The following is a 26,661-nucleotide window of genomic DNA, read 5'->3' as shown; positions in this document are numbered from 1 at the left end:
AAATATCAACTGACACTGGGCACTATGTCAATAGGTTAGTCCCAAAAAATTATATAAAGTGGCTATAAAATGATTGTAAAACATCCAAGAATTATAATATAATAGCCTGGAACAAGCAAAAATTATAGATATGTTGGAGACGTATCAGCATCCCCAAGCTTAATTCCTACTCGTCCTCGAGTTGGTAAATGATAAAAAACAGAATTTTTGATGTGGAATGCTGCCTAACATGTTCATCACGTATTCTTTTCTTTTGTAGCATGGACATTTGGACATTTATATGATTCAAAACAATAGTCTAGTTTTGACATGAAGATTTCAATACTCAAGCATATCAACAAGCAACCATGTCTTTCAAAATATCAAAACTAAAGCAAGTTATCCCTAGCCTATCATGCTCAATCATTGATCCATTCATGAAACACACTCGAATATTAGCTACACCCAATGCTCAAGTACAATCGTAATACCCCTTAGTTGGTGCTTTATAAGGGAGGATGAAGACTCAAACACAAATAAAAATTGCATAACGTAAATAGAATGGCCCTTCGCAGAGGGAAGTAGGGATTTCTATAGGTGCTAGAGCTCAAAGCGAAAAAGATAGAGATAAAACATTTTGGGTGGCATGCTTTTTCTGTCGAAGAAAACGATCGAGTAGTTCCCAATACTTTCCATGCTAGATATATCATAGGTGATGCGGAGCATCCTAAGATCATCCCCATGGACGCACCTACACCTCCAACGACACACGTGGACCAATGACACGAGCCCGAGCCAAGACTGTCGAAGATAAGGTGAACTCACTCCTCTCTGAACTTCCACTTTCTATGCATGAGATATGGCTACTACCTAAGTCTGACGTGTTGTGCATGATTAGGCACCAAGAGGGCCCTCCCGAAGATGCGCATGAAGATGTACAAGTCCCCAAGTCCACGGATGAGGAGAACCAACGGAAGGAGCCAAGAACATCTCCCAAGCCCCAGACATCCGGTCATGACCCCCGACATCCAGCCCCTAGAGCGTCGCCCACTACAGCAGTTCAGCCGCCAGAAGCTAAAGGCCCCAGACATCCGGCCCCAACAGCCCGGACATCCGGCCTCCCCAGCCCGGACATCCGGCGTCGCCTGAAAGCCCGGACATCCGGCCCCACCAGCCCGGACATCCGGCCTCCCCTGTCTGCGCACAATGAAGGGCCGAGCCCGTGTATCCCTTCTCCCCCTAGACTATATATACTCCACCTCGCCCAACTTTCTAGGGTTAGCAAAGGTTTAGCTCATGTTTGTGTGAGAGCTTTGCTCATCCACTTGGTTACCTTCTCCATGGAGATTCAAGACTTCACCGAAGAAGATCCCCCAAGCGGATTCAAGACCCCTCTTTAGGGAAGAACATCAAGACCTCCTCACGGAGAAGACCGGCTATCGTGTATCGTCCCTAGTTGACCGTGGACCGTGTATCATTCTATGTATCCAAGGATCTAGCACTTTTGTGACTTGTTCTTGTTAGTTTGAGTGTTCCTCTTGTGTTTCCCCTTGTGATTTCCCTCGTTTCCCTCCTTGCGTTCCTCGTGTTCTTCACGGGATCCGCTCCTTTCGTGAAAGATCGTCCGATTAGGGTTCTACCCTACATATTCTTGGTATCTAGAGCCACGTTGATCACGATTTCGGAGCCTCCCCGTTGTGTTTCTAGCCTTGTTTTGTTGTTTTTCGTCCTAATTCGAAAATTCCCCACCAAAAATAGCCCCAATTTTTTTTTGTGATTTGTTGGTGTGTTGAGATTTTGTTGGTTTGGATCCGTGGATTTGCTTTGTTTTGAGTGGATCTAGCTTCCCATCCATTTTTCACCAATTTCCTTCCATAAATTCCTCTGAATTTCGCCCGGGTTTGACCTCTCCACGCGGTGTTCATCCCGTTCATCCCCGAATCCAGAGCCCGGACATCCGGCCTTCAACCCAGACATCGGACCCCTGGCAGCGACATCTCCATCCACCACCCCATTTTCCATCCATTTTTCACCAAATTTTGTTCTGATGCCCACCATATACCATATATACTTCCGCATACCTCCACCACTTCTGCATACCCAGCCATTTTTGGACCGTTTCACTCTCTGACACATTTTCTACTTCTAGGTTTGAGAATTTGAGTTGCGATACCATATCCTTTTTGTGTTTCGTCTATCTAGGTACGGTTCGACATCGACATCCCCGCCGCTCATCTTCGCCACGGACACGTGCTACATCATCACCGCCGTCCTACATCGTCATCAACAACGACCACCTCGACTACACCTTGGTATTCGTGCCACCATTTTGACACCATACCGGAAGCAAGACCGGTAACCTCATCTTGGTATTGGACATATCACTCTTGCCATTACATTGATAGCCATTATAGCCTTACTCCTTTGCGTTGCTTACCCATTGAGACTAGCCATTGAGTATTGCCGGCAACGAGACTTGTGCACATTAGTGATCATACCTCTCATATCATCCACATATCCTTGTTGCATATATTGGTATCATCTCTTGTGTCACAAAGTTGTCATTGCATACTCACTTGCTATATCGGTTCGTCAAGCATTGCATGAGAAAAGAGCTCAAACATCAAAGAGCCAAACAAGCTTTTAAGCAAAGAGGAAAGATAAGCAAAGAGCTTTTAAGCAAGAACCATAGCATCATACAACATTAAGATTGTCATACTCGATCATCTTGGATCATATCATAGCAACACCTTGCATAGAGCATACTTGGGATAGAAGTCGTTGCATTTTTGCTAAGTCGGTTGTGCACAAGTTCTTGTATCCGCCTATTGTGCAATCGTGCTAGCGTCTATCTAGTGTTGTGCAACAAGAGCATTTTTGTGGATTCCACATTTTGGCTCACCCTTGGTTGCACGACCCCACTTATCTTTTTGCGTGTGTGTTTCCGTGTACCTATACTTGTTAGATTGCATCTTGCGAATCTTTTCCAACATTATTGAAGCTCACTTGCAATTGCATCAAATTTTGTGCCACCATCCTAACCAAGCTCCACCAAAAGCTTTTACTTATAGGTGTGAGAAACCGACAAGAGCTAGTACCAATTGTGCTATTTCCTTGTCCTACATTGGAGTGATCCTCGATCCACTTTCAACTTCGGTCAAGGTACATTTGGTACTTGTTCTTCTCTTTCTACCACTCACATTTGTCTTGGAATGATGGATAGGCCAAGTACTTCTACCAACCCACTCTTCATGGAGCAAGATGACGACATGAACTCCTTCGTCACCAAGAGTCACCTCTTTGGTGCACAACGTGCTTTGCATCAAGAGCAACAAGCCATGAGTGAACGCGTCGACAACCTTGCCGCCGACTTGCGACTTTCCGAGCAACGTCCAAGGGACTACTTCGACCACAAGCTCGACGATCACAAGCAAGAGAATGATGCCAGGATGGACGAGATTCGTACTTTGTTGCTCAACCGCTCTTCTTCCACTTCAAGAAGGAGTCGTTCAAGCCGACACTCCGACTTCACACTCTCCGGCTCAAGTACACGACATCGAACACCTTCCCGTGCCGCATGGAATGATCGCAAGCAAGCCTCAATCCTCTACGTGATACCCGACTCTCAAGAGTGCCGACAACGTCACACCAACAGGCTTTTGCACTAGCATGAGAACCGGCAACGAAATGCCACATGAAGAGGAAGAAGCGCGCGCATCTACTACCAAGAAGGAACAGAATGCTGAACACAACACCAAGAACAACAACTCCCTAGAAGCTCAATCACTTGCGGCGCAACAAGCCCTGATGAGATTCAAGTCGAGCCGTAAGCCAACCGAGGGCTGACAAGCTCGAGAACAAGAAGAACCATATCCCGCGAAGAAATTCATGAACGAAGAATTTCAAGCTCGCATGCATCGTCCCAAGTTCCTCCTCAAGCTCGACAAGTTCCTCCACTAAGACCTCGCCAAGAACAATCAAGTTCATCAAGAGCACACGAATGGAGGTTGAACAATCCTCCCTGACCAACGAAGCCGACATGAGCTTGGAATCAGCAACAACATGGGTGTCATCACCCTCGACCCCAACACAATGAAGAGCAATGCTATGGCAAACTCAAGTTCACCATGCCCAAGTTCAATGGAAGCAACGATCCCAAAGAGTACCTTTCATGGGCATTGAAAGTTGACAAGATCTTCCGTTTGCACAATTATGAAGAAGAGAAGAAGATTGCGATGGCATCCCTTGAGTTCCAAGACTATGTCCTCATTTGGTGCGAACAAATCATAGAGCGCCGAGAGGCAAGAGGTGAACCACCCATCAGTACTTGGGCACAAATGAAGGAAGTCATGAGAGCAAGCTTCGTACCTACCTACTACAACCGCGACCTCTTCAAGAAACTCCAACAACTCAAGCAAGGAACCAAGAGCATTGAAGAGTACTACAAGGAGATGGAGATTGCAATGATACGAGCAAATGTCACGGAAGATGATGAGCAGACAATGGCACGTTTCTGAATGGACTCAATCATCCCATCAAGAAGATCACCGACTTCCAACCATACTCGAACCTCATCCAGCTAGTGCATCAAGCTACAAAGGCGGAACATCAGGTGCAAGACGATTTCAAGTATGCCAAGTTCTCATACAAGTCCTACGGCTTCTCCAACAACCAAGCTTCAACGACTCCAACACCGTATATTAAGCCTTCTACAAGCAACATTGACAAGTCGAGTTCCAAGAAAGCTTCGTCAACTCCAAGTCATCCTCCTACTACAGAAACTTCAAGCCGAGAGCTTCATCATCCGTCCACTCCAACCAATGAGACCGTCAAGACAAGTTCCTTCAAATTCTTCACATGTGGTGGCCGAGGCCACAAGTCCTATGAGTGCACCAACAAGCGGACCAATGATCCTCAATGACGACGGCACCTATGATTCACTGAGTGAAGGAGAAATGGACACTCTTGAGCAAGTCGCCATGCACCGGTAAGTGAACGATGAAGAGGAACAAGTCTTTTGCGATGAAGACTCAAGTCCCGCTCTTGTCGTCTCCAAAGTCTTGACTCTCCAACATCACCAAGAAGAAGACCAACGATGCCACATATTCCACACCAAGGCCGGCATCAATGGATGATCCGTCAAGGTCATCATCGATGGAGGGAGTTGTCATAATCTCGCAAGCGAAGAACTTTGCTCCAAGCTCCAATTACCCAAGACGAACCATCCACACCCATACAAAGTGCAATGGCTTAGTGACTCCGGCACCATACAAGTCGAGCACCGAGTACAAGTCTCCTTAAAAATTGGCGCCTACGAAGACACCTTGGAGTGCAACGTCGTTCCAATGACCGTTTGCCATCTTCTCCTTGGACGCCCATAGCAATTCGATAGAGGAGTCATCCACAATGGCCGAACAAACCACTACATCTTAAAGATGAAGGGCAAGGAGTACGTCCTCCGTCCAATGTCGCTAAGTCAAGTGATCGCTGACAAGCAAGCCACCCATTGTGGAGATCATAGTGAGAGAGTGAGCCACCAAAATGAGAGTGAGCGCCACAAGCCCAAATCGAACACCTCCATGATGAGAGGAAAGAAGAACCTAGTCCTATTTGCCACCAAAAGTGAGATAAGAGGAGTGTGTAAGAACCCATCTAGTGTCCTACACTGTGTCCTCATGTGCAAGGACAACGCACCACAAACTAACACTTCTCACACTCTTCCTCTAGTCTTGTCTTCTCTTTTGCAGAAATTTCAAGATGTTTTCCCCGATGAGCTACCTCCAGGTCTACCTCCTCTACGAGGCATTGAGCACCAAATCGACCTCATCCCCGGAGCACCTCTTCCGAACAAAGCTCCATACCGCGTCAACCCGAAGAAACCAAACAAATACAAAGGCAAGTAAAGCATCTCATAGACCATGGACATGTGCGTGAAAGTTTGAGTCCATGTGCCGTCCCGGTCATTCTTGTGCCAAAACGTGACGGTAGATTTCGCATGTGCTCCGATTGTAGACCTATCAACGCTATCGCCGTTTGCTATAGGTATCCCATTCCACTCCTAGATGATATGCTTGATGAGCTTAGCGGTGCCACTATCTTTTCCAAAATTGATCTTAAGAGTGGTTACTATCAAATCCGCATACAAGAGGGTCATGAATGGAAAACCGCCTTCAAAACCAAGTTTGGTTTGTATGAGTGGTTAGTCATGCCTATGGGTCTCTCGGAGGCACCGGGCACTTTTATGCGCCTTATGAATCATGTCTTTCGCCCTTACATTGGTATATTTATTGTGGTCTACTTTGATGATATCCTTGTTTATAGCAAATCTCTTAGAGATCATGTCACCCATGTTCAAACCATTTTGCAAACTCTTCGAAAAGGGCATCTCTATGCTAATATGGAGAAATGCCTTTTTGGTGTTGACAAGCTCATTTTCTTGGGTTTTGTTGTGTCCTCCAAGGGTGTTCATGTTGATGAGTCCAAGATCAATGCTATTAAGACTTGGCCGCAACCAACCAACTTGCATCATGTGCATAGTTTTCTTGGCCTTGCGGGTTTCTATCGTTGCTTTGTGAAGGATTTTAGCACCATTGCTTCGCCTTTGCATGCTTTGAGCAAGAAGAATGCGCCTTTTGTTTGGGGGACCATCCCAAGATACCGCTTTCAATGAGCATAAGAATTTTCTTACTCATGCTCCCGTGCTTGCTTTACCCAACTTTGACAAACCCTTCGAGATTCATTTCGATTTTAGTGGTAATGGCATAGGAGGTGTGTTAACGCAAGAGAAGCGCCCCCATAGCTTACTTTAGTGAGAACTCTCCGGCATGAAACTCAATTACCCCATCTATGACAAGAGCTATATGCTTTAGTCCACATTTTGCCATGAAATGGGAACACTATCTTCGCCCTCATGAGTTTATCATTCATACCGATCATGAAACGCTCAAGTATCTTCTGGGCCCAAACCAAGTTGAACAAGCGTCATGCTAAATGGGAGTGAATTTATTGAGTCTTTTCCTTATGTCATCAAGTACATTAAAGGTAAAGAAAACATTGTGGCGGATGCCCTTTCTCGCATATGCATGCTTGTTACTCAACTTGAATTGGATGTCATTGGTTTTGAGCATATCAAAGACTTGTATGAGCATGATCCTACCTTTGCTACTCCTTATGCCAAGTGTTTGTCGCATACATCTTGGGAACTCTATTACATCAAAGATGGATATCTTACGCGAGCTAACAAACTTTGCATCCCCGAGTCTTCTCTTCGTTTGTTGCTTTTGCAGGAATCTCACGGAGGAGGCTTAATGGGACATTTCGGACGCGACATGACGTTCGCCACGCTCTCGAAGAACTACTTTTGGCCCAAGATGTTTCGGGACGTCAATCGTTTCACCAACCGATGCTCTACATGTCGCAAAGCTAAGTCCAAAGCTCAATATCATGGCCTATATATGCCTCTACCAATTCCATACCAACCATGGGAAGACATTAGCATGGACTTTGTACTTGGTTTTCCTAGGACCCAAAATGGGAAAGATTCAATATTTGTCGTTGTGGACTGTTTCTCAAAAATGGCACATTTCATTCCTTGCAACAAGATAGATGATGCTTCACATGTTGCTAATCTCTTTTGTAGGGAAATATTGCGTCTACATGGTGTGCCAAAGAGTATCGTCTTAGACAGCGACATCAAGTTCCTTAGCTACTTATGGAAGACCCTATGTGCCAAGCTCGGAATCAAGCTACTCTTCTCCACGGCTTACCATCCTCAAACTGACAGCCAAACGGAGGTGACAAACCGCACACTGTCCGCTCTACTTCGAGTACTCATCAAGAAGAAGATCAAGGAGTGGGAGGAGTGCCTACCTATCGCCGAGTTCGCCTACAACCGAGCAAGACACTCAACAGCCGGCAAGTCCCCCTTTGAGGTCGTCTACGAATTCAACCCTTTGTCACCATTGGATATTCTCCCTCTACCACTCCAAGAGGGCATAAATTTTGACGCAAGTGCACGAGCGACCCATCTCAAGAAGGTGCATGAAGATACAAGAAACACCATCGAGCGCCAAGTACAACGCCTTGCGACCAAGCTCAACGTCAACAAGCACCCCATGATATTCAACATTGGAGACCTCGTGTGGCTACACCTTCACAAGGACCGCTTTCCCCAAGAACACAAGTCCAAACATCGACCACGCGCGGATGGACCATTCAAGGTGCTTGCACACTACAACAACAACGCATACAAGATCGACATCCCTCGTGACAAGTACTCCGTGAGCGACATCTTCAACATGAAAGATCTCTCGCCCTACCATGGTGATGAGGATTTCGATCCGAGGACGGATCTTCCCCAAGGGAGGGGAGATGATGCGGAGCATCCTAAGATCATCCCCATGGACGCACCTACATCTCCAACGACGCCACATGGACCAATGACACGAGCCCAAGCCAAGGCTATCAAAGATAAGGTGAACTCACTCCTCTCCGAACTTCCACTTTCTATGCATGAGACATGGCTACTACCTAAGTCTGAGGTGTTGTGCATGATTAGGCACCAAGAGGGCCCTCCCGAAGATGCGCATGAAGATGTACAAGTCCCCAAGTCCACGGATGAGGAGAACCAACGGAAGGAACCAAGAACATCTCCCAGGCCCCGGACATCCGGCCATGACCCCGGACATCCGGCCCTTGGAGCGTCGTCCGCTACAGCAGCTCAGCCGCCAGAAGCTACAGGCCCCGGACATCCGGCCACGATAGCCCGGACATCCGGCCTCTCCCGAGCCCCCGGACATCCGGCCGCGATAGCCCGGACATCCGGCCTCTCCCGAGCCCCCGTGCATCCGGCCGCCAGCCCAGAAATCCAGCCGCTCCGAACCCAAGAGCAACAAATGCCACCACTCCAGCCCGGACATCCGGCCTCCCCAGCCCGGACATCCGGTGTCGCCTGAAAGCTCGGACATCCAGCACGACCAGCCCGGACGTCCGGCCTCCCCTATCTGCGCACAGTGAAGGGCCGAGGCCCATGTATCCCTTCTCCCCCTAGACTAGAGTGGCAAAAACAAAGTTTTCCCTAGACTATATATACTCCACCTCGCCCAACTTTCTAGGGTTAGCAAAGGTTTAGCTCATGTTTGTGTGAGAGCTTTGCTCATCCACTTAGTTACCTTCTCCACGGAGATTCGAGCCTCCACCGGAGAAGATCCCCCAAGCGGATTCAAGACCCCTCTTTAGGGAAGAACATCAAGACCTCCTCACGGAGAAGACCGGTTACCGTGTATCGTCCCTAGTTGACCATGGACCGTGTATCGTTCTATCAATCCGAGGATCTAGCACTTTTGTGACTTGTTCTTGTTAGTTTGAGTGTTCCTCTTGTGTTTCCCCTTGTGATTTCCCTCGTTTCCCTCCTTGTGTTCCTCGTGTTCTTCGCGGGATCCGCTCCTTTCATGAAAGATCAACCGATTAGGGTTCTACCCTACATCAATATGTGGTTCCCAAACAGAAATAAAGTTTATTCTTTTTTCCATCATGCTTTCACATTCCACGGCTAACCGTATCCACGGATGCCGTCCATACCAACACTTTCCAAGGAATTTATTATTTGACAACATAAAGTAAATTCATTTTTCATTTCGGGACTGGGAATTCCTATTACCTTTGCCGTACTCTCGTGCAATGGCAAGTGAATAAACACTCATCTTGAGAATAACATATCTAGCATGAAAAAATATCAGCCACCCCCTACCGTTTGATGAGCGGTACGAGCATAGAAAAAGGAAATTATTTTGGAAATTATAGATGGCACATAAAAATTTGCTTAGAACGGCAAGAGAATACCACATATAGGTAGGTATGGTGGACTCATATGGCAAAACTGGGTTTAAGGATTTTGTATGCCCAAGTAGTATTCCCACTTGGTGCAAGGGAAGGCTGGCAAAAAGATTAAGAAGCATCCAACCAAGTAACGAAAAAATCACATAAGCGAGCATTAAGCATAACTAACACCGAATAATGCACCACAAGTAGGATGTAATTTCATTGCATAACTATTGACTTTTGTGCTTGCATAGGGAATCACAAACCATAACACCAATATTCTTACTAAATCATACTCACCAACATGACTCACATATTATTATCATTATATCGCAAAACTATTACAAAGAATCAAGTTTATTTTGTCCAATGATCTTCATGAAAGTTTTTATTATATCCCTCTTGAATATATATATCACTTTGGGACTAGTTTCATATGTTACTTTTGATAGGTCAAACAAATCTAAGTGAAGAACATGACCATACAAATTTTCTTCTCTCAAAATAATATAACTGACGCACGAGAGAATTTTCTTCAAAATTTTACTAACTCTCAAATAAATCTAAGTGAAGCATGAGAGCATTTCCTCAAAAATACTAAAGCACACCATGCTCAAAAACATATAAGTGAAGCACTAGAGCAATTCCATAGCTCAAAAAAAATTAAGTGAAGGATAAAGAGCAATTCTAACAAATCATAGCATAATTTTGGCTCTCTCAAATAGGTGTGTCCAGCAAGGATAGATGACAGAAACTAAAAAGAAAAACAAGCAGAGACTCAAATAATACAAGACGCTCCAAGCAAAACTAATTATATCTGACGAATAAAATATAGCTCCAAGTAAAATACCGATGGTCATTAGAAGAAAGAGGGGATGCCGCTCTACGGCATCCCCAAGCTTAGTTGCTTGTTTCTCTTTGGATAATAACTTGGGGTACCATGGGGCACTCCCAAGCTTAAGCTCTTCTTACTCCTTATTCCTTCATCCAACGTGATCTCACCCAAAACTTGGAAACTTCAATCACACAATACTGAACAAAACCTTCGTGAGATCCGTTACTATACAACAAAGCAAATCACTAATCTAAGTACTGTTGCAAACCCATTCATATTTTATTTTTGCGTTATATCTACTGTATTCCAACTTTTATATGGCTTATACCCCCCGATAAAGTCCATAGATTAATTAAAATAAACACACAATGCAAAGAAAACAGAATCTGTCAAAAACAGAACTATTTGTAGCAATCTGGAAACTTCGTGTAACATCCCAAATTTTCAATTTGGAATGTTATACATAGATCATCCATGCATACCATGTTTTTATTGCATTCCAGTTCCGCAATCCTCGAAATCCTAAGCAACTCAAGGACCCACGGAGAGAGTTGGGGATTTTTCTGTTTTCATATTTGATTCTTATCAAATAATGAAACGAGAATTTTGATTTTAATAATTTTTCTCTCCGAAGTATTTCATATTAAGTCAAATGAGTGGAGATAATATGACTTCTCCGAAATAATTTAAATATTGGAGGAAAAATATTAAAATCATTTATTGGATTTTATTTGGTTTTATTCGGATTTTATTTGCATAAGAAAATTTTCACATTTTCAAAATTTCACTTTAGGGCCAAGAAAATGTTCACCTCGTCCTAAATATTTTATTTAGGCGGTGAAAATTTGTTTTGGCACTTTTAGATTTTTATTTATTTTTCTAGGATTTTTCTTCCGTTGGCAGAATTATTATTTTTTTAAAAAAAAAGTTCCCGCGCCGACTGGGCCTAAGGCCCAGCCGCGCTAGGCCGCTGTGCCAGGCCGTCGCTGCCTCCTGCGTGCGCGCGCGCCGCCGCCACCGCCGCCGACTCGGACAAGGATCCGCCGTCGCGCCTTGCCCCCTCCTCCAAGCCGCCCCGCCCCCACCCTTTATATACCGCCGCCCCGCCGCCCCAACACCACCACTGCCGCCGCCGCCTAGCCGCAGCCGCCGCTGCCTAGCCGCGCCGCCTCGCCGCCGCAGCCGCCGCCGCCGCCGAGCGCCGCCGCCCCGCAAGTCGCCGCCCCGCCGCTGCCCCACCTCGCCGGATCTCCCGCCAGAGGTAGCCGCCGCGCCCCACCGCCGGTTTTCTTTCTAAAACCGTTCGGTTTTTTTTGAAAACCCTAGATTCGTCTTTTTCGGATCGGAGGTTTTTCTTGGTTCTTCTAGTTAGCGGACGTTCGTCCGAACGTTCGTTTTAACGATTGGTTCTTCGCCCGTTAGATACAACTAATGAACGCTCGTTCATTAGTCTGCTCGTCAATTTTCTTTTATCAGATTTAATCCGCGATTTTCTTTGATCGTGATTTCTGATCCAATCTTAGTTTCTGTTTATCTTTTCGCTCGTCAGTCGGAATCAGGCGATTCAAGCGCCTGGAGTTTCGTCTCGAAACCCTCCTTCTGTTTAACCAACTCAAACAAGTTTTCCCTACTGTAAAATTTGACCTAGTTTCAGATTAGTAAACGAAGCTTCTTTCTTTCGCCATTTGAGTTTCGTTGCTCCGTTTGATTTGATTCTTTTTGCGAACCAGAGTTCTTAATTTGAACTTTCTGGTCAACCTATTTTATTTGAGTTTTGCTTGTGCATCATAGCTTATTACTTATGTATGCTATTGTTTGCTTGCGATAGAACACCTGGAGTGCGAAGCGTGCTACTACGAGTCCCTAGGTTTCGCAGATCGTCAGCAAGGCAAGTAACACTTTGATCTTATCCCATTATCACCCAGTTTTTATGCATTAGTTCCAATCCTCAAACATTGCATGATTAGGATGTCATTAACTTGCGGGTTGGGAAGTAGTTGATGAGGTAGAACCTATTGCCCTGTTACATTCAAACCCTTGGGAGTTACTCTACGCGTTGCTTATATACTATGCTATGCTATGCTCGTAGACGTGGTTTGGGTTTGAGTGATATCCATGACAGATGTGAGATTGTTAAATTAATGGTTCAACTTAAGGTGGCAACTTAATCAAACAACTGGGTGGATTGAGGCACCTGGAGTACCCAGTGTTGCCTGTATTTTTTGGAAATCCCGGAGTACCCGTGTGATCTTCCTATGGATCGGCACCCAGGCTCAAAGGGAACTGAGATGATTCATGCTAGAAACTTCCGTGTGCAGCCACAAGCTATTATGGGCTCTAGCATAGTTGAGTAAGTTACGTGAAGCTCTTGAAGAGGCAGATCAGCAGGTAGTGGGATGTAGGTTTGGTATGGTCTGTCCGGAGTAGAGAGTTAATGTTTCTGAAAGACTGTGTCTCGGTCATCCGTTTCTCAAACACCCTGTAGTGCAAGAAATCCAACGGAGGAGGTCGAGTCTTGTGGGGAAAAGTGCGCAAACCTATGTAGAGTGTACAATCTAATCATGGTTAGCCGTGTCCCCGGTTATGGACAATTCTTGAGTCTCTAGTACTTGGGTTATCACATGTATCTCATCATGTTCAATTAATATTGTTGGGTTGTTAATCACTTTAATTGGGATTGAGTTGGAGGAACCTTCTCAATGATGTTTCAACTACCATGATAGTTAAATTAAAATCTATTCCTTTGTTGTAGGGGAAAATTGGCTTTTCGCTAAAACTGTAACCATAGAGCTTTCCACCAGCCATATATGCATATAGTGATAGCATTATTCTGTTTCTGCTCTATTGTGTTACATTGCCAGCATATTCCATGTGCTGACCCGTTTCGGGCTGCAATGTATTATGTTGCAGACTTTTCAGACGAGAAGTAAGGTTCGTTAGGTCATTGTCGTGCAGCTCAGCTATGCCGTTGGAGTTGATGGACTCTCTTTATCTTCCAAGCCTTCCGCTGTTATCGCATTAGATGGCCTTAAGCATATTATTGTAATAAGTTCTCTTTGGAGACTTTTCGATGTAATAAGTGTGTGATTGCTACTCTATTATAAATCCTCGAGTACTGTGTGTGTCAGCATTACCGATCAAGGGATGACACTGAAGCACAGAGACTTGACCATCTGAGGTCGGGTCGCTACAAGATGGTATCAGAGCACATGCTGAGTGTAGGACACGACCACTAAGATAAACCCTAGGTCACACTTCTCTTCTCATTTCTGACTCCTCTCCATTTTCTACTCTTTAGGATGACGGAGATGAAGAACAAGTTTGCACAACCGGATGAAGACACACCTTTTGGACACCACTTGAAGGAAGTCACTAGGTACTTGAACATTGGAATACCAAGCTTCACCGGGACGTACAATGCCACTTTACCTGAAGAGGAGCGCTGGATGATTCAAGTACAAGTTCCAGGAAGGACGTTCTCGCCAACTTCTAAACCCATAGAATTTTCCTTCGACGCACCAACCTGGAGTTTAGGAAAGAGTATGGTAGCTCACATCACCATGGGACGCATTGGAGAAGTTTACAACAGGGAGCTTAAGGACACTATTTACCAAATATGTGGGCGCCGAGACGAGCAATGGGAAGTAATCAACACCAGGAAGGATAGATCCATTGCGGCTTTCATCCAGGAGTTAAACCAGCACATTCAACGTCAGGAGAACCAGATGTGTGCGGACATGACGGACTTGAAGAAGGCGAAGACTAGGATCATCGAGCTAGAGGAAGAACTCAAGTCTACCCGCGATGGATATGAGGAGGAAATCAAGACGCTACTGGAGAAGAATGACGACCTAGTCAAGAAGATCGGAGTATTCATGGGAGGACCAACACCAATAGCAGAAGAAGAAGAACCCAAGGAAATACGCCCCGAGGACTACATCATCATCGACGACACCGACTCCGACCCTAGTGATGATGACTTTGAAGACGAAACTGGAGCAGACATCATGGAGTCTTCCACCGATCAAAGTTTCTGGATGACTACCATATATCACTAGTATCCCCCCATGTATATAGTAGTAGTGAGCACTTTTGCGATAGTTCTAGACCGTTGTATGCCCTTGCTTGATTGAGTGAGTGAAATGATTGTGTTTGTCTCATGTGCATATGGGTAGTGCCTTCTCATTAGACCCCTCTTCTATTCTAATCTCTTCCATCTAAAACCCATCAGATGCCTCCGAGACGTGAAACCGGTTTTGCCTTCCCACCGGAGCTCACCCAGTTGATCCAATAGTAGAATACGTTGATGCAATTGCTAGTTCAGAACCAGGGCAACAACAACAACAACAACCCACCGCCAGTGGACAACCTAGCCCGTTTTCTAAGGTTACAGTCGTCGGTGTTTTCCAGTAGCACCGAGCCTATAGTTGCTGATGATTGGTTACGCCGAATTGGAAGGGAGTTGGCCACCGCAGGTTGCACAGATGCTGAGAAGGTGCGCTTTGCCGCACATCAATTGGATGGACCAGCAGCCTCATGGTGGGAGAATTACACAGCCACTTTTCCTATAGCCAATGTCACTTGGGACCAGTTTTAGCAAGCTTTCCGCACCGCCCATGTCTCAACTGGAGCTATGCAGATGAAGAAGCGGGAGTTTCGCAACCTACGCCATGGGAACCGTACTGTGGCTCAGTACGTGGATGAGTTTAGCAAGTTATCTCGCTATGCCCCTGATGATGTGGCCACAGATGCAGGGAAACATGAGAAGTTTATGAAAGGGCTGAATGATGAGATGAGTATGTAGTTGATGGTAGCAACCTTCAACAACTACCAGGAGTTGGTAGATAAGGCTCTTATGATTGAAGGGAAGCAACAGCAGATTGAGAGCCGCAAGAGGAAGTATGGACAAGGGAAGTATAACTCAGGAGCTCAGCAGAAACCTCGCCTAACCCCGAACTTGGGAGGATTTGTTCATACCCATGGAGGTCACAATCGCGCTGGAGGAGGATCACATAACCACAGTAGTGCTAAGAATGGGAATGGGAATGGAGCTAACAACAATCATAACCGCCCCAACCCAGCCACACCCGCCAAAAGGGACTTAAGTCATGTTACGTGTTTCAAGTGCAGAAGACTGGACACTATGCCACGGAGTGCCCTGAAGGAAAGAATGGAAATGGAAATGGGAGCGCTGGGAAGAAGCCAAATCCATTCAACAAAGGACAAGTGAACCACGTTAACGTGGAGGAGGTTGAAGAGCAGTCGAACGCGGTAATAGGTAAGTTTTTGGTTAAGACATTTACCGCTCTTGTTCTTTTCGATACTGGTGCATCGCATTCATACATATCATGGGGATTCATGGATAAGTTTAAACTACCAACCCAAACCCTTAGGACCCCTCTTTTAGTAAGTTCACCCAGAGCAAAATATATGGCCAGCCGATGGTGTGACCAGATACCCTTAACCATTGGTACACATGTTTTTCCGTCCAACCTAATTATCTTGGAGTCACAAGGACTGGATGTGATATTGGGTATGGACTAGATGTCAAAGTTTGGAGGAATCATTGACTGTGTTAGTAAGTCGATTTATCTCACCACCCCAGAAGGAAAAAGGATTAAGTATGTGTCTAGGCATGTGCCTAGGAGGAGTCAAGTGAATGCCCTTACGGGAGTTGTTCAGGAGGAAGTGCCTGTAGTGAAGGATTACCCGCATGTTTTTCCAGAAGAGTTACCAGGCATGCCACCGGACAGAGATATTGAGTTTTTGATAGAGCTGTTACCAGGAACATGACCAATATCCAAGAGACCCTATCCGATGCCTGCAAATGATCTGGAAGAAATTAAGAAATAGATCAAGGAGTTATTGGAGAAAGGATATATCCGAAGAAGTTCATCACCTTGGGGAGCCCCAGTACTTTTGGTTGAGAAGAAGGATAAATCCCTGAGGATGGTTGTTGATTATCAAGCATTGAATGAAGTAACGATTAAGAACAAGTACCCACTATCGATGATCAACAATCTGTTTGATCAGTTGCAAGGAGCTAAAGTGTTTTCGAAGATCAATTTGTGATCTGGGTATCATCAGTTGAAGATACGAGAGAAGGACATACCAAAGACGGCGTTCACAACGCGATATGGATTATACGAGTACACGGTCATGTTGTTTGGACTGACTAACGCCCCTGCCTATTTCATGAGCATGATGAACAAGGTGTTCATGGAGTATTTGGACAAGTTTGTTGTGGTGTTTATTGATGATATTATGGTATACTCGAAGAATGAGGAGGAGCACAAGGAGCATTTGCGCTTAGTTCTCGAGAAACTCAGGGAACACCAGTTGTATGCTAAGTTTAGCAAATGCGAATTTTGGTTGAAGGAAGTCGGGTTCCTTGGACATGTTATATCGGGAGAAGGTATAACAGTAGACCCCAGCAAAATTCAGTCAGTCACTGAATGGTTGGCACCCGTTTCAGTTAGCAAGATCCGCAGATTTCTTGGACTCGCAGGATACTACCGGAGATTCATCGAGAATTTTTCCAAGATTGCAAATCCAATGACTGAACTGTTGAAGAAGGATGCCAAGTTTAAATGGACAGAAGATTGTGAAGCAAGTTTCCAGGAGTTGAAGAAACGTTTGACTACATCCCTAGTGCTAGTACTGCCAGATATACATAAGGAGTTCCAAGTGTATTGCGACACCTCTCGCTCAGGACTTGGATGTGTGCTTATGCATGACGGAAGAGTTGTTTCGTATGCCTCACGACAACTAAAACCTCATGAGTTGAATTATGCCACGCATGATTTGGAGCTAGCAGCCGTAGTGCATGCATTGAAGACTTGGACACATTACCTTATTGGAAACCGTTGTGGTGTGTACACGGATCAGAAGAGTTTGAAGTACATTTTCACCCAGAAGGAACTGAACCTTCGACAGAGGAGATGGTTGGAGCTTATAAAGGATTATCACATGAAACTACACTATCATCCAGGAAAGGCCAATGTCATAGCAGACGCTTTTGGACGAAAGAGTTATGCTAATATCCTTGAAAGTAAGGGACTGCCGAAGGAATTAGCAGAGGACATCATGGAACTTCGATTGGAGATTGTTCCTAGAGGATTTATTGCAACAATGGAGGTCCAGTCGACATTCCTGGACAAGATTCGGGAAGCCCAGAAAGAGGACAAGGAGATTGCTAAGATAAAGGAGAAGATGAGCAAAGGAAAGGCCAAAGGTTTTCGTGAAGATGAGCACGATACCTTATGGTTTGAGGACCGAGTTTATGTGCCCAATAACCAGGAGATCAGGAAGTTAATACTTCAAGAGGCCCATGACTCACCATACTCGATACACCCCGGAAACACCAAGATGTATTTGGATTTGAAGGAACGTTTCTGGTGGACTGGTATGAAGAAGGATATTGCCGAGTATGTAGCCATATGTGATGTATGTCGGAGAGTTAAGGCAGACCATCAGAAGCCAGCAGGATTGTTACAGCCTATGCCGATACCGGAATGGAAGTGGGATAAACTGGGCATGGACTATATCACCGGATTGCCCAGGACCAAAGAAGGATACGATTCCATATGGGTAGTAGTTGATCGCTTAACCAAAGTAGCTCACTTCATCCCAGTGAAAACCACCTATACAAGTGCAAAGTTGGCCAAGATATATATGTCCAGGATCGTATGTCTGCATGGAGTTCCGAGGACCATTGTATCAGATAGAGGAACACAGTTTACTTCAAAGTTCTGGCATCAGTTACATCAGACTTTGGGAACAAGGTTAGAGTTCAGTATAGCTTTTCACCCGCAGACAGATGGACAGACCGAGAGAGTGAACCAAATTTTGGAGGACATGTTGAGAGCCTGTGCACTAGATTATGGATCTAGTTGGGATGACAATTTGCCATACGCAGAGTTTTCCTACAACAATAACTATCAAGCCAGTTTGATGATGGCACCATTTGAAGCCATGTATGGACGAAGATGCAGAACACCGTTAATGTGGGATGAGGTAGGAGACTGACAGTTGTTTGGACCAGACTTGATCAAGGAGTCTGAGGAGAAGGTAAAATTGATCCGAGACAGACTGAAGATTGCTTAGTCCAGGCAGAAGAGATATGCAGACTCAAAACGCAAGGAGGTAACTTACGAAATTGGAGATAGAGCATATCTGCGAGTATCGCCCTTGCGAGGAGTGAAATGTTTTTGGAGTTAAAGGAAAGTTAGCCCCGAGATTTGTAGGACCGTATCGCATTTTGGAACGGATGGGAGAAGTTGCCTACAAGTTGGAATTGCCCGAAGGATTGTCAGGAGTTCACGATGTGTTCCACGTTTTGATAGAGGCGGGGTGTCCCGATCTTTCGATGAGATGATAACTATCGATTTGGTGAAGATGACTTTGACGATCCGACTACAAACGTGCACGACGTTGCGCCTTAGCAATCGCTAAACCAACTCCGAGAGGTTATTGACCACGCTGGAGCACAATCAACCTGACCACGAAGGTCTATTCCTGCAAGCAATCGAAGAACAAGCAAGAATATGATAAAATCAATCTGAATATTGCGAGTATATATGAAGTATTGATAAAGGTGGGGATCCGTAAGCGGTCTTGGTCTGGTCGTTGGACACAAACGAAGTACACGAAGTTGCAATGGCTAACTTTTAACTAAACAAATCCCAAGGAAAAGCTACTAGATGGATCTACTTATATAGGAGCAAGGGGTGGCGGCCAAGGAGGTGGGAGGACGTCCCAAGGCAGCCTAAAACTAAATCTAGGTCGTACAAGGCCAATGGGCCCAAGTGGAGGTGATGTAACACCTTTGGACTTGTAGTTTGACTCGGATTCTGCTGCAGCATCAGATTGTTTCGTCCACAACTCAACGCTCCGGGCGAATTTGAAGGTGATTCCAATTGGGTTGGAAAGTGCACGAAATCTAGTTTCCAACAAAAAAAGAATCACCCAATTCGGAGTCCGTATAAAAAACTTGTGTGCATTTTGAGTCAGGTATGTCTGTGCAATCCGAATCTGAATCCAGAACGTGAGAGACTTGGACTCTATCTTCTCTTGGGCCAAAAGTGACGTGAGAGAACTTTTTGGACAGCAAATAAACATCTCTTTCTTCCTTATCTTCATATGTGGATTGTACAAATATCCCATACACCTGCAATTAGACAAAACACAAAAGTGTGTGAAGTATTTTTGTTCTGAATAACACAAATAGATTATTGAATAGTTTGCACTAGAAATCACCTGACAAATATGCATATATGCAATATTTTTGATCATATCCAAGGTAGTCATGTCCTCATCATCCTCCCCTTCTTGAAAATAAAGTCGTCCTCGTCGTTGCTTAATCTGAAATGTGGCTAACAAAAGAGACAAGGTGTACATGTTGTATATGTATATGTCATCCATTTTTACTTCCCTTGATTTTTGCATATATGACACATGAATAGATGAGTAACTTGCATAGTTCATAAAATCTAAAGCCAAAAAATTAGCACAAGAAGTAAAAGGCATGAAAATATTGCAACTCAGTTTGCACATATAAGTGAAGCTCTTATTCATTTCAAAAGATTGACAATGTTCATCATTAAACCATCCCAACATTGGTGAATAAACCTTACTTGCATCAAATTTACATGCTACAACATGCTTAAATAAGCAAACATGCAATAAGTCATTCAACACAGAATCATCACCAAGATTAGAGGTCATATCAAAATGATTAAACATTGGTTCTTTTGCATCAATAGTTAATTCAATGGGTGCACTCAAAATTGTTGGTATTTCAGTTGTTTGATCACATGGAAAAGTCAAATTATCAACGCAGTCCTCTAAAATAGGTGGTGTGATCAAAGTAGTGGGTAGCTCATCAGATGGTGCATTCAAATTGACAAGGCATTCATCATTCTCATGTAGAGATGGAAGATCAGTACCTTTGTCATTACCTCTTATGATCAACTCAGATGATGTAGCCACTCTCGAGGGCGATGTGTCACATGGTGGAGGTGATGTAGTCCTGACAACAACGGATGTGGTTGTCATAGTATGCCTAGTAGTTGAAGGAACAATCATATCAACTCTTGGAATGTGCACCGTGCGCTTGTTCTCCTCGTGGCCAACACGTCGTTTTATTTCCTGTTCAGCTTTGCAAGCAAGATGAAACAAATAGTCCATAGGATAACACTCTTCATGAATTAGTATCTCTTGAATATCACGGTTTAATCCTCCCCAAAATCTATCCATAAAATCATCTTCACTTTCTTCTAAAGAGGAATGCAACAAGGTAGTTTGTAAATCATCATAATATTTTGTTACAGTTTCACTACCTTGTTTTAAGTGTTGCAACTTCTTAATCATGTCACGAGTATAATAAGCAGGGACGAAAGTATGTCGCATGGCAAGTTTCAAATCATCCCAAGTAGTAGGTATATAATCAGGGTGTAACCGACAATATTCACTCCACCAAACCAAAGCATAACCAGTGAAAGAACCAACCGCAACCTTAACCTTTTTATGTTCATTGAAATTATGGGAAGCAAATATATTTTTTATGTCGAACTCCCATTCAATATATAAAGCAGGTTTAAAACGGCCATTAAATGGTGGTATAGATACATTAACCTGATCATGTGCATTTGGATGTTTGTGCACCTCTCGTGACGGTTGTGGTATTTGCAAAGGTGGTGCCACGTCTCCCTGATCGACAAAGCCCATGAATTGACTCTGGATCCTGTCATGATTAGTAGAACAAGAAACAAAACCCAAAAATAATGTTCCTATAACTACTAGGATGTGGTGGTAAAACGCTCACAGTAAAGCAAATATCAATGTCTTACAAGTTCTTACCATGCAGCAGGCGGTGATCGGTAACCAGCGGTGTCAAGTAACTCCGAATATTGAGTAAAGCGATTGCCAGGGGAGCGTACATATACACGGTGTAGAAATATGTGGAGCTGGGTTGGCTATATATGGTAGCAAAAGATTAGCAATAATCAATTCAAAGATGCAATGTTGAATAAACGCTCAACGACGGTACTGTGCTGGTCCTAGGCTAGACCGGACTAGAGACGCGAGCCTAGAACACTAATGAGGTCACGGCGTAGCACAACTAGCATCAATGAAGGATACTAAGTAGCTCTTGACAGCAAGATATAAGTGAAGATCACAATGGCAGTGAAGATAATGATGAAAAACAACTGCCAAGCAGGATATACAACAACTCTCTCTCCAACTTTCCTCTTGAAAAGTTTGAGACAATTTTCTGATAAGTTCTTTCAAATAATGCTACTAACTCAAGCTTTCCAATGCAAAAAGATTCACTCAATTCCGAGTTGATATGAGGAGTCAAAGAATTCTAAAACTGGCCTGAAAAATTGGAACAAGCTGTGTTCACGAACTTCGGAGGGCAAAAAGACCTATTTAGAAGCCGATTTTGAGGTGTCAAATATTGAACTAACTTCTGCAACTATTTAGATGCGGCTCGTCGCTATCTTCAATTTGAGTACTCACGGAGCCAAAACGGACTTCGTATGAGGAAGATACACCTGTTTTACTGAATAGTGCGCAAAACAGATTCCAATCCGAATTCAGGTACGAGATTGATTCTAGATAGATCCAAAAAAAATTTCTTCTCTCTTTTTTTTTCTCACGCCTTTTTTTTTCTTTTCCTTTCTTTTTTTTTCTCTGACTTTTTTTTTACTTTTTTTTCTCTCATTTTTTTTCTCTATCTTTTTTTCTCTCTCCCTCTTTCCAAAACAAACTAGATAAGATGTAGATTGGATCAAGCGAAGATGGGAACGATCTCAACTATGATTATGACAATGAACGGTGGGTAGCACGTGGTGGAAATTGGTGGATGGGATGGTGGACAGCGGATGGGATAATGATGCAGCGGCTGTGTGACTAATGTGAACAGAACTCGAAACTCTAAAGGAACTAGACACTAAGACCAGCAACTCGACACGGCGATGCAACCGATAATTCAATAATGCAAACAATGAAAAGAAAATTGCAAAGGCTCAGTCTGGCTAGGACAAAGGATGAATAGATCTAACTTTTGTTTTGTGGCTTTTTCTTGGACAATAGGTAAGAAAATAAATCTAATTTAGGAAAACTGGAAATTCTCACCGAGCAACCTGAAAACTGATACCACTTGATAGAGGCGGGGTGTCCCGATCTTTCGATGAGATGATAACTATCGATTTGGTGAAGATGACTTTGACGATCCGACTACAAACGTGCACGACGTTGCGCCTTAGCAATCGCTAAACCAACTCCGAGAGGTTATTGACCACGCTGGAGCACAATCAACCTGACCACGAAGGTCTATTCCTGCAAGCAATCGAAGAACAAGCAAGAATATGATAAAAGCAATCTGAATATTGCGAGTATATATGAAGTATTGATAAAGGTGGGGATCCGTAAGCGGTCTTGGTCTGGTCGTTGGACACAAACGAAGTACACGAAGTTGCAATGGCTAACTTTTAACTAAACAAATCCCAAGGAAAAGCTACTAGATGGATCTACTTATATAGGAGCAAGGGGTGGCGGCCAAGGAGGTGGGAGGACGTCCCAAGGCAGCCTAAAACTAAATCTAGTTCGTACAAGGCCAATGGGCCCAAGTGGAGGTGATGTAACACCTTTGGACTTGTAGTTTGACTCCGATTCTGCTGCAACATCAGATTGTTTCGTCCACAACTCAACGCTCCGGACGTATTTGAAGGTGATTCCAATTGGGTTGGAAAGTGTACGAAATCTAGTTTCCAACAAAAAAAGAATCACCCAATTCGGAGTCCGTATGAAAAACTTGTGTGCGTTTTGAGTCAGGTATGTCTGTGCAGTCTGAATCTGAATCCAGAACGTGAGAGACTTGGACTCAATCTTCTCTTGAGCCAAAAGTGACGTGAGAGAACTTTTTGGACAGCAAATAAACATCTCTTTCTTCCTTATATTCATATATGGATTGTACAAATGTCCCATACACCTGCAATTAGACAAAACACAAAAGTGTGTGAAGTATTTTTGTTCTGGATAACACAAATAGATTATTGAATAGTTTGCACTAGAAATAACCTGACAAATATGCATATATGCAATATTTTTGATCATATCCAAGGTAGTCATGTCCTCATCACGTTTCATAGCTGAAGAAGTGTCATGCTGAGATGGAGGATATGCCATTAAGAGGCACAGTACCCATGGAGGCGATTCAGTTGGACAGTGATTTGACTTATGAGCAGAAACCAGTTAAGATTCTAGAGTTTGCCAGCAGAATCACCCGAAGTAAGGTTATCAAGTTTTGTAAAGTTCAGTGGAGCCACCATACCGAGGACGAAGCCACCTGGGAACGAGAGGATGATCTCCGCAAAGACCACCCGCACATATTTTCTAGCCAGCCCGAATCTCGATGGCGAGATTCATCTTAAGGGGGTATGTTTGTAACATCCCAAATTTTCATTTTGGAATGTTATACATAGATCATCCATGCATATCATGTTATTATTGCATTCCAGTTCCGCAATCCTCAAAATCCTAAGCAACTCAAGGACCCACGGAGAGAGTTGGGGATTTTTCTGTTTTCATATTTGATTTTTATCAAATAATGAAATGAGGATTTTGATTTTAATATTTTTTCTCTCTGAAGTATTTCATATTAAGTCAAATGAGTGGAGATAATATGACTTCTCCAAAATAATTGAAATATTGGAGGAAAAATATTAAAATCATTTATTGGAATTTATTTGGTTTTATTTGGATTTTATTTGCATTAGAAAAATTGCACATTTTCAAAATTTCACTTTAGGGCCAAGAAAATGTTCACCTCGTCCTAAATACTTTATTTAGGGGGTGAAATTTTGTTTTGGCATTTTTAGTTTTTTACTTATTTTTCTAGGATTTTTCTTCCGTCGGCGGAATTATTTTTTTTTTTAAAAAGTTCCCGCGCCGACTGGGCCTAAGGCCCAGCCGCGCCAGGCCGCCGTGCCAGGCCGCCGCCGCCGCCTCCTGTGTGCGCGACCGCGCCGCCGCCGCCGCCAACTCGGACAAGGAGTCCGAGCCGGACTCCTCTCCGCCGCCGCGCCATGCCCCCTCCTCCAAGCCGCCCCGCCCCCGCCCTTTATATACCACTGCCGCGCCGCCCCAACACCACCACCGCCGCCGCCGCCTAGCCGCAGCCGCCGCCGCCTGCCCCGCCGCCTCGCTGCCGCCGCCTGCCGCCCCGCAAGTCGCCGCCCCGCCGCTGCCCCGCTTCGCCGGATCTCCCGTCGGAGGTAGCCGCCGCGCCCCGCCGCCGGTTTTCTTTCTAAAACCGTTCGGTTTTTTTTAAAACCCTAGATACGTTTTTTCAGATCGCCGGTTTTTCTTGGTTCTTCTAGTTAGCGGACGTTCGTCCGAACATTCGTTTTAACGAATGGTTCTTCGCCCGTTAGATACACTAACGAACACTCGTTCGTTAGTCTGCTCGTCAGTTTTCTTTTATCAGATTTAATCCACGATTTTCTCTGATCGCGATTTCTGATCCGATCTTAGTTTCTATTTATCTTTTCACTCGTTAGTCGGAATCAGGCGATTCAAGCGCCTGGAGTTTCGTCTCGAAACCCTCTTTCCGTTCAACCAACTCAAACAAGTTTTCCCTACTGTAAAATTTGACGTAGTTTCAGATTAGTAAACGAAGCTTCTTTTTTCGCCATTTGAGTTTCGTTGCTCCGTTTGATTTGATTCTTTTTGCGAACCAGAGTTCTTAATTTGAACTTTCTGGTCAACCTCTTTTATTTGAGTTTTTCTTGTGCATCATAGCTTGTTACTTATGTATGCTATTGTTTGCTTGCGATAGAACACCCGGAGTGCGAAGCGTGCTACTATGAGTCCCTAGGTTTCGCAGATCGTCAGCAAGGCAAGTAACACTTTTATCATATTCCATTATCACCCAGTTTTTATGCATTAGTTCCAATCCTCAAACATTGCATGATTAGGATGTCATTAACTTGCGGGTAGGGAAGTAGTTGATGAGGTAGAACCTATTGCCCTGTTACATTCAAACCCTTGGGAGTTACTCTACGCGTTGCTTATATACTATGCTATGCTATGCTCGTAGACGTGGTTTGGGTTTGAGTGATATCCATGACAGATGTGATATTATTAAATTAATGGTTCAACTTAAGGTGGCAACTTAATCAAACAACTGGGTGGATTGAGGCACCTGGAGTACCCAGTGTTGCCTGTATTTTTTGGAAATCCCGGAGTACCCGTGTGATCTTCCTATGGACCGCCACCCAGGCTCAAAGGGAACTGAGATGATTCATGCTAGAAACTTCCATGTGCAGCCACAAGCTATTATGGGCTCTAGCATAGTTGAGTAAGTTACGTGAAGCTCTTGAAGAGGCAGATCAGCAGGTAGTGGGATGTAGGTTTGGTATGGTCTGTCCGGAGTAGAGAGTTAATGTTTCTGAAAGACTGTGTCTCGGTCATCCGTTTCTCAAACACCATGTAGTGCGAGAAATCCAATGAAGGAGATCAAGTCTTGTCGGGAAAAGTGCGCAAACCTCTGCAGAGTGTACAATCTAATCATGGTTAGCCGTGTCCCCGGTTATGGACAATTCTTGAGTATCTAGTACTTGGGTTATCACATGTATCTCATCATGTTGAATTAATATTGTTGGGTTGTTAATCACTTCAATTGGGATTGAGTTGGAGGAACCTTCTCAATGATGTTTCAACTACCATGATAGTTAAATTAAAATCTATTCCTTTGTTGTAGGGAAAAAATGGCTTTTCGCAAAAACTGTAACCATAGAGCTTTCCACCAGCCATATATTCATATAGTGATAGCATTATTCTGTTTCTGCTCTACTGTGTTACATTGCCAGCATATTCCATGTGCTGACCTGTTTTGGGCTGCAACGTATTATGTTGCAGACTTTTCAGACGAGGAGTAAGGTTTGTTAGGTCATTGCCGTGCAGCTCAGCTATGCCGTTGGAGTTGATGGACTCGCTTTATCTTCCAAGCCTTCCGCTGC

This window comes from Triticum aestivum, chromosome 7A, assembly GCF_018294505.1.
Source record: "Triticum aestivum cultivar Chinese Spring chromosome 7A, IWGSC CS RefSeq v2.1, whole genome shotgun sequence".
NCBI lineage: Eukaryota > Viridiplantae > Streptophyta > Magnoliopsida > Poales > Poaceae > Triticum > Triticum aestivum.
Note: the sequence above shows the minus strand (reverse complement) of the source record.